Source organism: Triticum urartu, chromosome 3A (assembly GCF_056163025.1).
Source record: "Triticum urartu cultivar PI428250 chromosome 3A, HENAU_Tu73, whole genome shotgun sequence".
In the NCBI taxonomy this organism is placed as follows: domain Eukaryota; kingdom Viridiplantae; phylum Streptophyta; class Magnoliopsida; order Poales; family Poaceae; genus Triticum; species Triticum urartu.
This window is the reverse complement of record NC_141875.1, coordinates 673,341,644-673,354,816: the sequence shown is the minus strand read 5'-3', so window position 1 is coordinate 673,354,816 and position 13,173 is coordinate 673,341,644.

The following is a 13,173-nucleotide window of genomic DNA, read 5'->3' as shown; positions in this document are numbered from 1 at the left end:
CCTGGCTATGGACATTGGATATCATTGATAAACGGGATCACATCATTAGGAGAATGATGTGATGGACAAGACCCAATCCTAAGCATAGCACAAAGATCGTGTAGTTCGTTTGCTAGAGCTTTTCCAATGTCAAGTATCTTTTCCTTTGACCATGAGATCGTGTAACTCCCGGATACCGTAGGAGTGCTTTGGGTGTATCAAACATCACAATGTAACTGGGTGACTATAAAGGTGCATTACAGGTATCTCCGAAAGTGTCTGTTGGGTTGACACGGATCGAGACTGGGATTTGTCACTCCATATAACGGAGAGGTATCACTGGGCCCACTCGGTAATGCATCATCATTATGAGCTCAAGGTGACCAAGTGGTTGATCACGGGATCATGCGTTACGGTACGAGTAAAGTGACTTGCCGGTAACGAGATTGAACAAGGTATTGGGATACCGACGATCGAGTCTCGGGCAAGTAACATACCGATTGACAAAGGGAATTGTATACGGGGTTGATTAATCCTCGACATCGTGGTTCATCCGATGAGATCATCGTGGAGCATGTGGGAGCCATCATGGGTATCCAGATCCCGCTGTTGGTTATTGACCGGAGAGTCGTCTCGGTCATGTCTGCTTGTCTCCCGAACCCGTAGGGTCTACACACTTAAGGTTCGGTGACGCTAGGGTTGTGAAGATATGTATATGCAGTAACCCGAATGTTGTTCGGAGTCCCGGATGAGATCCCGGACGTCACGAGGAGTTTCGGAATGGTCCGGAGGTAAAGAATTATATATAGGAAGTGCTGTTTCAGCCATCGGGACAAGTTTCGGGGTTATCGGTATTGTACCGGGACCACCGGAGGGGTCCCGGGGGCCCACCGGGTGGGGCCACCTATCCCGGGGGGGCCACATGGGCTGTAGGGGGTGCGCCTTGGCCTGTATGGGCCAAGGGCACCAGCCCCTATAGGCCCATGCGCCTAGGGTTTCCATATGGGAGGAGTCCCACTAGTGGAAGGCACCCCTGAGTGCCTTGGGGGGGAGGGAAACCTCCCCTGGCCGCCGCACCAAGGAGATTAGATCTCCTGGGCTGGCGCACCACCCCCCCTTGGCCCTCCTATATATAGTGGGGGAGAGGAGGGACTTCAGACCTCAGCCTTTGGTGCTTCCTCTCTCCCCGTTACGTCTCTCTCTCGTAGTATAGGCGAAGCCCTGCTACTGTGACGCCCTGCATCCACCACCACGCCGTCGTGCTGCTGGATCTTCATCAACCTCTCTTCCCCCCTTGCTGGATCAAGAAAGGAGGAGACGTCATCCGTTCCGTACGTGTGTTGAACGCGGAGGCATCGTCCGTTCGGTGCTAAGATCATCGGTGATTTGAATCACGTCGTGGTCGACTACATCATCCCCGTTCTTTGAACGCTTCCGCTCGCGATCTACAAGGTACGTAGATGCATCTAATCACTCGTTGCTAGATGAACTCATAGATGGATCTTGGTGAAACCGTAGGAAAATTTTTGTTTTCTGCAACGTTCCCCAACAGCACCGTCTCCACTCCCCACCTTCGCTCGAGCAGCCCTTCGGGATCCAAACTGGCTAGCTGCGATGCGTGAGTAGTTTAACGCCCTACAGCGCAACCGTACGTGGAAGCTTGTCCCACGGCCTCCCGGTGCCAATGTCATCACTGGCAAGTGGGTCTTCCGCCACAAGACTCGCCCCGACGGCTCTCTCGAGCGCTACAAGGCGCGTTGGGTGGTGCGCGGTTTTCGCCAGTGTGTCGGCGTGGAATTCACCGACACCTTCGCCCCGGTTGTCAAACCGGGCACGATTCGCGTTGTCCTCCAGCTTGCTCTTTCTCGCGCCTGGCCCGTCCACCAGCTCGATGTGTCTAACGCTTTCTTGCATGGCCATCTCGACGAGCATGTGTTCTGTCAGCAACCTACTGGTTTCATCGACACCGACTATCCGGTTCTCTCTACGGGTTGAAGCAGGCGCCTCGGGCCTGGTACGAGCGGATCGCGGCCTTCCTTCAGCAGCAGGGGTTTCGATCCACACGGTCCGATGCCTCCCTGTTTGTTTATCACCAGGGTCCTGCTACCGCGTACCTCCTCCTGTACGTCCATGACATCATCCTGACTGCCTCCTCGCCAGCGCTCCTTCAGCAGATCACAGCTCGCCTCGGCACCGAGTTCGCCATCAAGGACTTGGGGGCTCTCCACTACTTCCTCGGCATTGAGGTTGTGCACCGGGCCACTGGCTTCTTCCTGCACCAGCAGAAGTACGCCTACGAGCTTCTGGAGCGAGCAGGCATGCTTAACTGCAAGCTTGCTCCTACGCCTGTCGACACGAAGGCTATGGTGTCCGCCGTCGAGGGCTCTCCGACGTCCGACGCTCCCTTCTACCGCTCCATCGTCGGTGCACTTCAGTACCTCACACTGACGCGTCTGGACATTCAGTACGTTGTCCAGCAGGTGTGCCTTCATATGCATGCTCCTCGTGATACTCATTGGGCTCTGGTGAAACGTATCCTTCGGTACATATGTGGCACCACAGCTATGGGTCTCACCCTGACGGCATCACTTGACACCAGCCTTGTCGCCTACTCCGACGCCAACTGGGCTGGGTGTCCCGACACTCGACGCTCCACTTCCGGCTACTGCGTCTACCTCGGGCCCTCTCTGATTTCGTGGTCGTCTAAACGACAACCCACGGTCTTACGATCGAGCGCCGAGGCTGAGTACAGGGCCGTGGCCAATGCCGTTGCAAAGTGCTCTTGGCTACGATAGCTACTTCAGGAGTTGCTATGTGAGGTCACCAAGGCGACGCTTGTTTACTGTGACAACGTCTCCGCAATATATCTCGCTGCCAACCCTGTCCATCACCGACGGACGAAGCATATTGAGCTCGACATTCACTTCGTCAGGGAGCACGTCGCCCTTGGTCGTGTTCGAGTTCTCCATGTGCCCACCGATCAGCAGTTCGCCGATGTCATGACGAAGGGACTACCCACCTCGACGTTTGAGGGCTTCCGGTCTAGTCTCTGCGTCACCGGCGACACTTCGACTGCGGGGGGGGGGGGGGGGGGGGGGTGTTGAACATGTGTACATGTACGTAGGTCCGGGTTTTGTATGCCGCACCCATAGTGTCTCTCTCCCTCTGTATTTACTTGTATCTTGGGAGACAAGACACCGATCGCACCCCTTGTACCTATATATATGTGCCTAGTGCACGATCAATCATTATCGATGCACCAAACCATACTCTACAACACAGATTCATCCAAGCATCTACAGTATATTGGAGTGGTATCTTACTAGTCAGAGAAGAAGACCAACCAGCCAAGAAAATCAGCTGAGGATAAGATGCATCTACAGCGATGTGTTTGGCGAATTGGCACCTGCCGACTGGACGACTAGTCCAACATGATGCATTTTGCCGCCTCGCTGACCAGTCCAAATGGATTTTTTTAGGGGTAAAGCATTTATTGACCTAAGGAAAATAAAAGGTTCACAAATCAATAGTCTCATCTGCACTAGCTGCAGGAATTACACAAAACCCGAAATCTCATCTGCAACAATCTGCAGAATACAGTTAGGTGGCACCTCATGCCACTCTTTATTCATCTCAATGCTAATCCCCTCTTTTGCTAGTCTATGCGCCGCTTCATTAGCAGATCTTCGCACCCAGCTCACCTTGTGCTCCAGCCTGGTCTGAAGTAGGCCTTTGATCTCCTTGACTATAAGGCCCAACAGTTGATAGTTCCTTGCTCTTGCCATTAATCATGGCGACAACCTCCTTGCTATCAAGCTCCAGATGAACTCTTGAAAAGCCTTGTTGTATAGCATATTGCAGCGCATGACGACTAGCCATTACCTCCAGTAACCCGGGATCGGATATGCTCGGGAGAAACACACATGCCCCTCCTCGGTACGCACCTTCATGGTCTCTTAAAACCACTCCTCCGCCTCTCTTTGCTTGCAGCTTCGTTGTGGCACCATCCGCATTAGCCTTAATCCACCCATCATCCAGTGGTTTCCACACTTCTACCTGCTTTTCCACCTGTTGTCTAGGCTTTTTTTATGCACCGCCCTCCATTCGTTTATATGTGAAACCACTCTCTCGGCAATAGTTCGCGCAGTGGCAATTCGCTTTCCATCCTTTGTCTCATACCGTGCCAGCCATAGTCCATAGAGCGCCTGCATCATCGTCTCTCGTTCGGCATCATCAGCTTCGCCCATCCAGTCTCGCATCCAGGAAGAAATGCTTTTGAACGTTCCATCCATCTCCGGTGGGAGTACCGCAGGGGCATTGAGGTCCTCACGCATTACCCTCCAAAATAGTTGTGAGTACGGGCAACTCCAAAACCGGTGGTATATGGACTCCTCCCTGCCACAAGCGGCGCAAAACACACCCCCTTTAATCTTGCGTGCAACTCTGCTCCAACGGCCAAACCATTACGCATCAGCTGCCAAGTATGTATCTTTGATTTGTTAGGCACATTAGTGCTCCATGGCGCCAGCCATGTTTTGTGCGATCTGAGCGAGGACAATGGGCCCGGCCGTCCGGTTCTCGTCCCAAATGGATTCAACGGGGAATAATTCATCACATTGGCAGCATCCAAACCCACATGCCCTTTCGTAGCGTCAGGAAACAAGCTAGACAACAATTCTGCGTGTTTCTTTGTGTCCATGCATGCATGTGTGACAGGGAAAGTCTCCAACAGGACGCTTTCCAAAATTGTGCATTTTGCTATGGTATTAAGGAACCATGTTCGGTTCAATGGAACCTGTGCAATTGTTCTTTTGAATTTATTTCCGCTTTTTTATTTGCAATCAAAATTTAGAGTTCAGATAACATGTCTATAGTAGGTGTATGCAACCAGAATTGTGTCATAAACATCCAGAGAAGTCCGGGTATTCTGCTAATTGTGCCAAAAACTTCAACTGATCATTCCAACTAACCAATTATACCCGGACTTCTCTTAAATCCATTGTAAAATGATGGATTGTAGGGTGGTATGAGTTTTATGATGTGTATTAGCGAATATACTTGTGGTTTGTAGCAAGAACTAGGGTTAGAATTAGGATATATGTTAAGTAATGACATGATCTATTTATCACATGGTTGACCTGTGAACTGGAGGACGAAGGGTAGTAGGCCCTCTCTATCGAAGTACTCCGCGAACCGCTCGTCCTACATTGTCTCGGTGGCTGTTTGGTGCCCCCTGATGCACAAAGTTAGTACAACCTATGAAAATTATTGAAGAGGTGCTCACTAGCTTGGTAATTGCAGAAAAAAAGTAAACGTGAACAAGATTTGCTTCTTGCACACCCATTCTCAATATACCACGCACGATGAGTGAGGTTAGAAATATTTTCAAGCCCATAATTCGAAGGCTCGTTGGCCAGCTCATTGCCCATCGCACATAACAAAATCGACACTAGTAAGAAAATACATACATAAACCACAACATCCGTGTGATATGTGGCCTAATAAGGCATTCATCGATGTGTGCTGAAGCCTTTGAGACAAACATATGCATGGCAAAAACTTTGGCGTCAACTTTGTCATGAACAGCACACACATGACAAAAAACATCACACATCCATCCATACATATGCATTTCCATCTATCAAATCTGAGTTAATTGCAAGAACCCACCACATTGAAGACCAGGTTATTATAAACACGAGTTTACATTTTTTAACAAAAAACACAATGTCTATATTTTTTCTAATAAACCACTGATCGACGGATTAAAGCGCTCTGCGCACGAATATGACAGATGGGCCCCGCTTCTCAGGAGCTGGCTGGGCAAAAAAAAAACGCCATGTGGGCACTTTGACTAGTTTTCTCTCGCAAAACCCCCACCCAGCCCACTCTCTCTTCTCCCTCTTGCTTGATCCCCAATCAAGCTGCCGCCCTCGTCTGCCTCATTGTCGGTGGCCTCTTCCCGGCGAGGCGCCATGGCGACTCCGCCTCCCTGGTGCCGAGGCACGTTGCCCCCTCCCTGACAAGCATTAAGCCAATGACACCCTCACCTCTTCTCCATTTGCAGCATGACGACGACCGAAGGAGTGCGTCCGCACCTTCATCTTGGCCTTCTCCGGCGCTTGGATCGTGCCCCAGGTTGCTCCTCCTGTTGGAAATATGCCCTAGAGGCAATAATAAATTAGTTATTATTATATTTCCTTGTTCATGATAATCGTTTATTATCCATGCTAGAATTGTATTGATAGGAAACTCAGATACATGTGTGGATACATAGACAACACCATGTCCCTAGTAAGCCTCTAGTTGACTAACTCGTTGATCAATAGATGGTTACGGTTTCCTGACCATGGACATTGGATGTCATTGATAACGGGATCACATCATTAGAAGAATGATGTGATGGACAAGACCCAATCCTAAGCATAGCACAAGATCGTGTAGTTCGCATGCTAAAGCTTTTCTAATGTCAAGTATCATTTCCTTAGACCATGAGATTGTGCAACTCCCGGATACCGTAGGAATACTTTGGGTGTGCCAAACATCACAACGTAACTGGGTGGCTATAAAGGTGCACTACGGGTATCTCCGAAAGTGTCTGTTGGGTTGGCACGAATCGAGACTGGGATTTGTCACTCCGTGTGACGGAGAGGTATCTCTGGGCCCACTCGGTAGGACATCATCATAATGTGCACAATGTGATCAAGGAGTTAATCACGGGATGATGTGTTACGGAATGATTAAAAGAGACTTGCCGGCAACGAGATTGAACAAGGTATCAGGATACCGACGATCGAATCTCGGGCAAGTACAATACCGCTAGACAAAGGGAATTGTATACGGGATTGACCGAATCCTCGACATCGTGGATCATCCGATGAGATCATCGTGGAACATGTGGGAACCAACATGGGTATCCAGATCCCGCTGTTGGTTATTGACCGGAGAACGTCTCGGTCATGTCTGCATGGTTCCCGAACCCGTAAGGTCTACAAACTTAAGGTTCGATGACTCTAGGGTTATAGGGAATAGATATACGTGGTTACCGAATGTTGTTCGGAGTCCCGGACGTCACGAGGAGCTCCGGAATGGTCCGGAGGTAAAGATTTATATATGGGAAGTCATGTTTTGGTCACCGGAAAAGTTTCGGGTTTTATCAGTAACGTACCGGGACCATCGGGAGGGTCCACCAAGTGGGGCCACAAGCCACGGAGGGCTGCATGGGCCAAGTGTGGGAGGGGACCAGCCCCAGGTGGGCTGGTGCGCCCCCCCACAAGGGCCCAAGGCGCCTAAGGGGAGGAGGGGGGGCAAACCCTAAGGGCAGATGGGCCTTAGGGCCCATGCCTGGTGCGCCTCCCTCTCCCCTCCACCTGGCCGCCACCCAGATGGGATCTGGGGGCTGCCGCCACCCCTATGGAGGGAACCCTAGGTGGGGGCGCAGCCCCTCCCCTCCCCCTATATATACTTGAGGTTTGGGCTGCCCAACACACACGAGTTCCTCTCCTTCTTGGCGCAGCCCTACCCCTCTCCCTTCTCGTCTCTTGCGGTGCTTGGCGAAGCCCTGCTGGAGTACCACGCTCCTCCACCACCACCACGCCATTGTGCTGCTGCTGGATGGAGTCTTCCTCAACCTCTCCCTCTCTCCTTGCTGGATCAAGGCATGGGAGATGTCACCGGGCTGTACGTGTGTTGAACGCGGAGGTGCCGTCCGTTCGGCACTAGGATCTCCAGTGATTTGGATCATGACGAGTACGACTCCTTCAACCCCGTTCTCTTGAACGCTTCCGCTTAGCGATCTACAAGGGTATGTAGATGCACTCTCCTTCCCCTCGTTGCTGGTTTCTCCATAGATAGATCTTGGTGACACGTAGGAAAATTTTGAATTTCCGCCACGTTCCCCAACAATGGCATCACGAGCTAGGTCTATTGCGTAGATTCTATGCACGAGTAGAACACAAAGTAGTTGTGGGCGTTGATTTTGTTCAATATGCTTACCGTTACTAGTCCAATCTTGTTTTGACGGTATTGTGGGATGAAGCGGCCCGGACCGACCTTACACGTACTCTTATGTGAGACAGGTTCCACCGACTGACATGCACTAGTTGCATAAGGTGGCTAGCGGGTGCCAGTCTCTCCCACTTTAGTCGGAACGGATTCGATGAAAAGGGTCCTTATGAAGGGTAAATAGCAATTGGCATATCACGTTGTGGTTTTGCGTAGGTAAGAAACGTTCTTGCTAGAAACCCATAGCAGCCACGTAAAACATGCAAACAACAATTAGAGGACGTCTAACTTGTTTTTGCAGGGTATGCTATGTGATGTGATATGGCCAAGAAGAATGTGATGAATGATATGTGATGTATGAGATTGATCATGTTCTTGTAATAGGAATCACGACTTGCATGTCGATGAGTATGACAACCGGCAGGAGCCATAGGAGTTGTCTTTATTTATTGTATGACCTGCGTGTCATTGAACAACGCCATGTAATTACTTTACTTTATTGCTAACCGGTAGCCATAGTAGTAGAAGTAATAAGTTGGCGAGACAACTTCATGGAGACACGATGATGGAGATCATGATGATGGAGATCATGGTGTCATGCCGGTGACAAGATGATCATGGAGCCCCAAGATGGAGATCAAAGGAGCTATATGATATTGGCCATATCATGTCACTATTATTTGATTGCATGTGATGTTTATCATGTTTATGCATCTTATTTGCTTAGAACAACGGTAGTAAATAAGATGATCCCTCATTAAAATTTCAAGAAAGTGTTCCCCCTAACTGTGCATCGTTGCGAAGGTTCGTTGTTTCGAAGCACCACGTGATGATCGGGTGTGATAGATTCTTACGTTCGAATACAACGGGTGCTGACGAGCCTAGCATGTACAGACATGGCCTCGGAACACATGCAAAACACTTAGGTTGACTTGACGAGCCTAGCATGTACATACATGGCCTCGGAACACAAGAGACTGAAAGGTCGAGCATGAGTCGTATGGTAGATACGATCAACATGAAGATGTTCACCGATGTTGACTAGTTCGTCTCACGTGATGATCGGACACGGCCTAGTTGAGTCGGATCATGTAATCACTTAGATGACTAGAGGGATGTCTATCTGAGTGGGAGTTCATAAGATGAACTTAATTATCCTGAACATAGTCAAAAGGTCTTCGCAAATTATGTCGTGGCTCGCGCTTTAGTTCTACTGTTTAGATATGTTCCTAGAGAAAATTTAGTTGAAAGTTGATAGTAGCAATTATGCGGACTAGGTCCGTAAACTAAGGATTGTCCTCATTGCTTCATAGAAGCCTTATGTCCTTAATGCACCGCTCAGTGTGTTGAACCTCGAACGTCGTCTGTGGATGTTGCGAACATCTGACATACACATTTTGATAACTACATGATAGTTCAGTTAAACGGTTTAGAGTTGAGGCACCGAAGACGTTTTGAAACGTCGCGAAACATATGAGATGTTTCGAGGGCTGAAATTGGGATTTCAGGCTCGTGCCCACGTCAAGAGGTATAAGACCTCCGACAATTTTCTTAGCCTGCAAACTAAGGGAGAAAAGCTCAATTGTTGAGCTTGTGCTCAGATTGTCTAAGTACAACAATCATTTGAATCGAGTGGGAGTTGATCTTCCAGATGAGATAGTGATGTTTCTCCGAAGTCATTACCACCAAGCTGCTAGAGCTTCGTGATGAACTATAATATATCGGGGACATATATGATGATCCTTGAGATATTCGCAATGTTTGATACCACAAAAGTAGAAATCAAGAAGGAGCATCAATTGTTGATGGTTGGTGAAACCACTAGTTTCAAGAAGGGCAAGGGCAAGAAGGGATACTTCATGAAACGGCAAATCAGCTGCTGCTCTAGTGAAGAAACCCAAGGTTGAACCCAAACCCGAGACTAAGTGCTTCTGTAATAAGGGGAACAGCCACTGGAGCAGAATTACCCTAGATACTTGGTAGATAAGAAGGCTGTCAAGGTCGATAGAAGTATATTGGATATACATTGTGTTGATGTGTACTTTACTAGTACTCCTAGTAGCACCATGGTATTAGATACCGGTTCGGTTGCTAAGTGTTAGTAAACTCGAAATAAAAGGCTACGGAGTAAACGGAGACTAGCTAAAGGTGAGCTGGCGATATGTGTTGGAAGTTTTTCCCAAGCTTGATGTGATCAAGCATCGCACGCTCCCTCTACCATCAAGATTGGTGTTTGCATTGAGCATAGACATGATTGGATTATGTCTATCGCAATACGGTTATTCATTTAAGGAGAATAATGGTTACTCTGTTCATTTGAATAATACCTTCAATGGTCTTGCACCCAAAAATGAATGGTTTATTGAATCTCGATCGTAGTGATACACATGTTCATGCCAAAAGATATAAGATAGTAATGATAGTACCACCTACTTGTGGCACTGCCACGTAAGTCATATCGGTATAAAACGCATGAAGAAGCTCCATGTTGATGGATCTTTGGGCTCACTCGTTTTTGAAAAGTTTGAGACATGCGAACCATGTCTATTGGTGTATATGCATGAAGAAACTCCATGCAAATGGACCGTTTGGACTCACTTGATTTTGAATCACCTGAGACATGCAAATCATACCACATGGGCAAGATGACTGAAAGCCTCGTTTTTAGTAAAATGGAACTAGAAAGCAACTTGTTGGAAGTAATACATTTTGATGTGTGCAGTCCAATGAGTGCTGAGGAGTGTAGTGGATGTTGTTATGTTCTTACTTCACAAATGATTTGAGTAGATGTTGAGTATATTTTCTTGATGAATCACGAGTCTGAATTATTGAAAGGTTCAAGTAATTTCAAGGTGAAGTTGAAAGATCGTCGTGACAAGAGGATAAAATATCTATGATATGATCATAGAGATGAATATCTGAATTACGAGTTTGGCACAAAATTAAGATATCGTGGAAATTGTTTCACAACTAATACAGCCTGGAACACCATAGTGTGATGGTGTGTCCGAACATCATAACTGCACCCTATTGGATATGATGCATACCATGATGTCTCTTATCGAATTACCATGATAGTTTATGGGTTAGGCATTAGAGACAACCACATTCACTTTAAATAGGGCACCACGTAATTCCGATGAGATGACACCGTATGAACTATGGTTTAGAGAAACCTAAGCTGTCATTTCTTAAAAGTTTGGGGCTGCGACGCTTATGTGAAAAAGTTTCAGGCTGATAAGATCGAACCCAAAGCGGATAAATGCATCTTCATAGGACACCCAAAACAGTTGGGTATACCTCCTGTCTCAGATCCGAAAGCAATAAGGGATTGTTTCTAGAATCGGGTCCTTTCTCGAGGAAAAGTTTCTCTCGAAAGAATTGAGTGGGAGGATGGTTGAGACTTGATGAGGTTATTGAACCGTCTCTTCAACTAGTGTGTGGCAGGGCACAGGAAGTTGTTCCCGTGGCACCTACACCAATTGAAGTAGAAGCTTATGATAGTGATCATGAAACTTCGGATCAAGTCACTACCGTACTTCATAGGGTGACAAGGATGCGTACTGCTTTAGAGTGGTACAGTAATCCTGTCTTGAAGGTCATGTTGCTAGACAATAATGAACCTACGAGCTATGGAGAAGCAATGGTAGGCCCAAATTCCGACAAATGGTTAGAAGCCATGAAATCCGAGATAGGATCCATGTATCAGAACAAAGCATGGACTTTGGTGGACTTGCCCAATGATCGGCAAGCCATTGAGATAAATGGATCTTTAAGAAGAAGACGGACATAGACGGTAATGTCACCGTCTATGAAGCTCGACTTGTGGCGAAGAGTTTTTCACAAGTTCAAGGAGTTGACTACGATGAGATCTTCTCATCCGTAGCAATGCTTAAGTCCGTCGGAATCATGTTAGCATTAGCTGCATTTATGTAATCTGGCAGATGGATGTCAAAGCGAGTTTCCTTACCAGTTTTCGTAAGGAAAGGCTGTATGCGATACAATCAGAAAGGTTTTGTCGATCCTAAGGATGCTAAAAGGTATGCTAACTCCAGCGATCCTTCTAAGGACTGGAGTAAGCATCTCGGAGTTGGAATGTACGCTTTGATGAGATGATCAAAGATTTTAGGTTTATACAAAGTTTATGAGAATCTTGTATTTCCAAAGAAGTGAGTGGGAGCACTATAGAATTTCTGATGAGTATATGTTGTTGACATATTGTGGATCAGAAATAATGTAGAATTTCTGGAAAGCATATAGGGTTATTTGAAAAGTGTTTTTCAATAGAAAACCTGGATTAGGCTACTTGAACATTGAGCATCAAGATCTATGAGGATAGATCAAAAACGCTAAATGTTACTTTCAAATGAGCACATACCTTGACATGATCTTGAAGGTGTTCAAGATGGATCAGTCAAGGAAGGAGTTCTTGCCTGAGTTGTAAGGTATGAAGTTAAGACTTAAAGCTCGACCACGGCAGAAGAAAGAGAAAGGATGAATGTCGTCCCCTATGCTTTTGTCATAGGCTCTATACAGTATGCCATGCTGAGTACCGCACCTGATGTGTGCCTTGCCACATGTCTGGCAAGAGGGTACAAAGGTGATCCAGGAGTGGATCACTAGATAGCGGTCAAAATTATCCTTGGAATAATAAGGACATGTTTCTCGATTATGGAGGTGATAAAGAGTTCGGCGTAAAGGGTTACATCGATGCAAGCTTTAACACCTATCCGAATGACTCTGAGTAGCAAACCGGATACGTATAGTGGAGCAACCATTTGGAATAGCTCCAAGTGGAGCGTGGAAGCAGCATTTATAATATGACCTAGATATTTGCAAAGTACATACGGATCTGATTGTTGCAGACCCGTTGACTAAAACCTCTCTCACAAGCAAAACATGATCAAACCCCAGAACTCATTGAGTCTTAATCACATGATGATGTGAACTAGTTTAGTGACACTAGTAAACTCTTTGGATGTTGGTCACATGGCGATGTGACCTGTGAGTGTTAATCACATGGCGATGTGAACTAGATTATTGACTCTAGTGCAAGTGGGAGACTGTTGGAAATATGCCCTAGAGGCAATAATAAATCAGTTATTATTATATTTCCTTGTTCATGATAATCGTTTATTATCCATGCTAGAATTGTATTGATAGGAAACTCAGATACATGTGTGGATACAT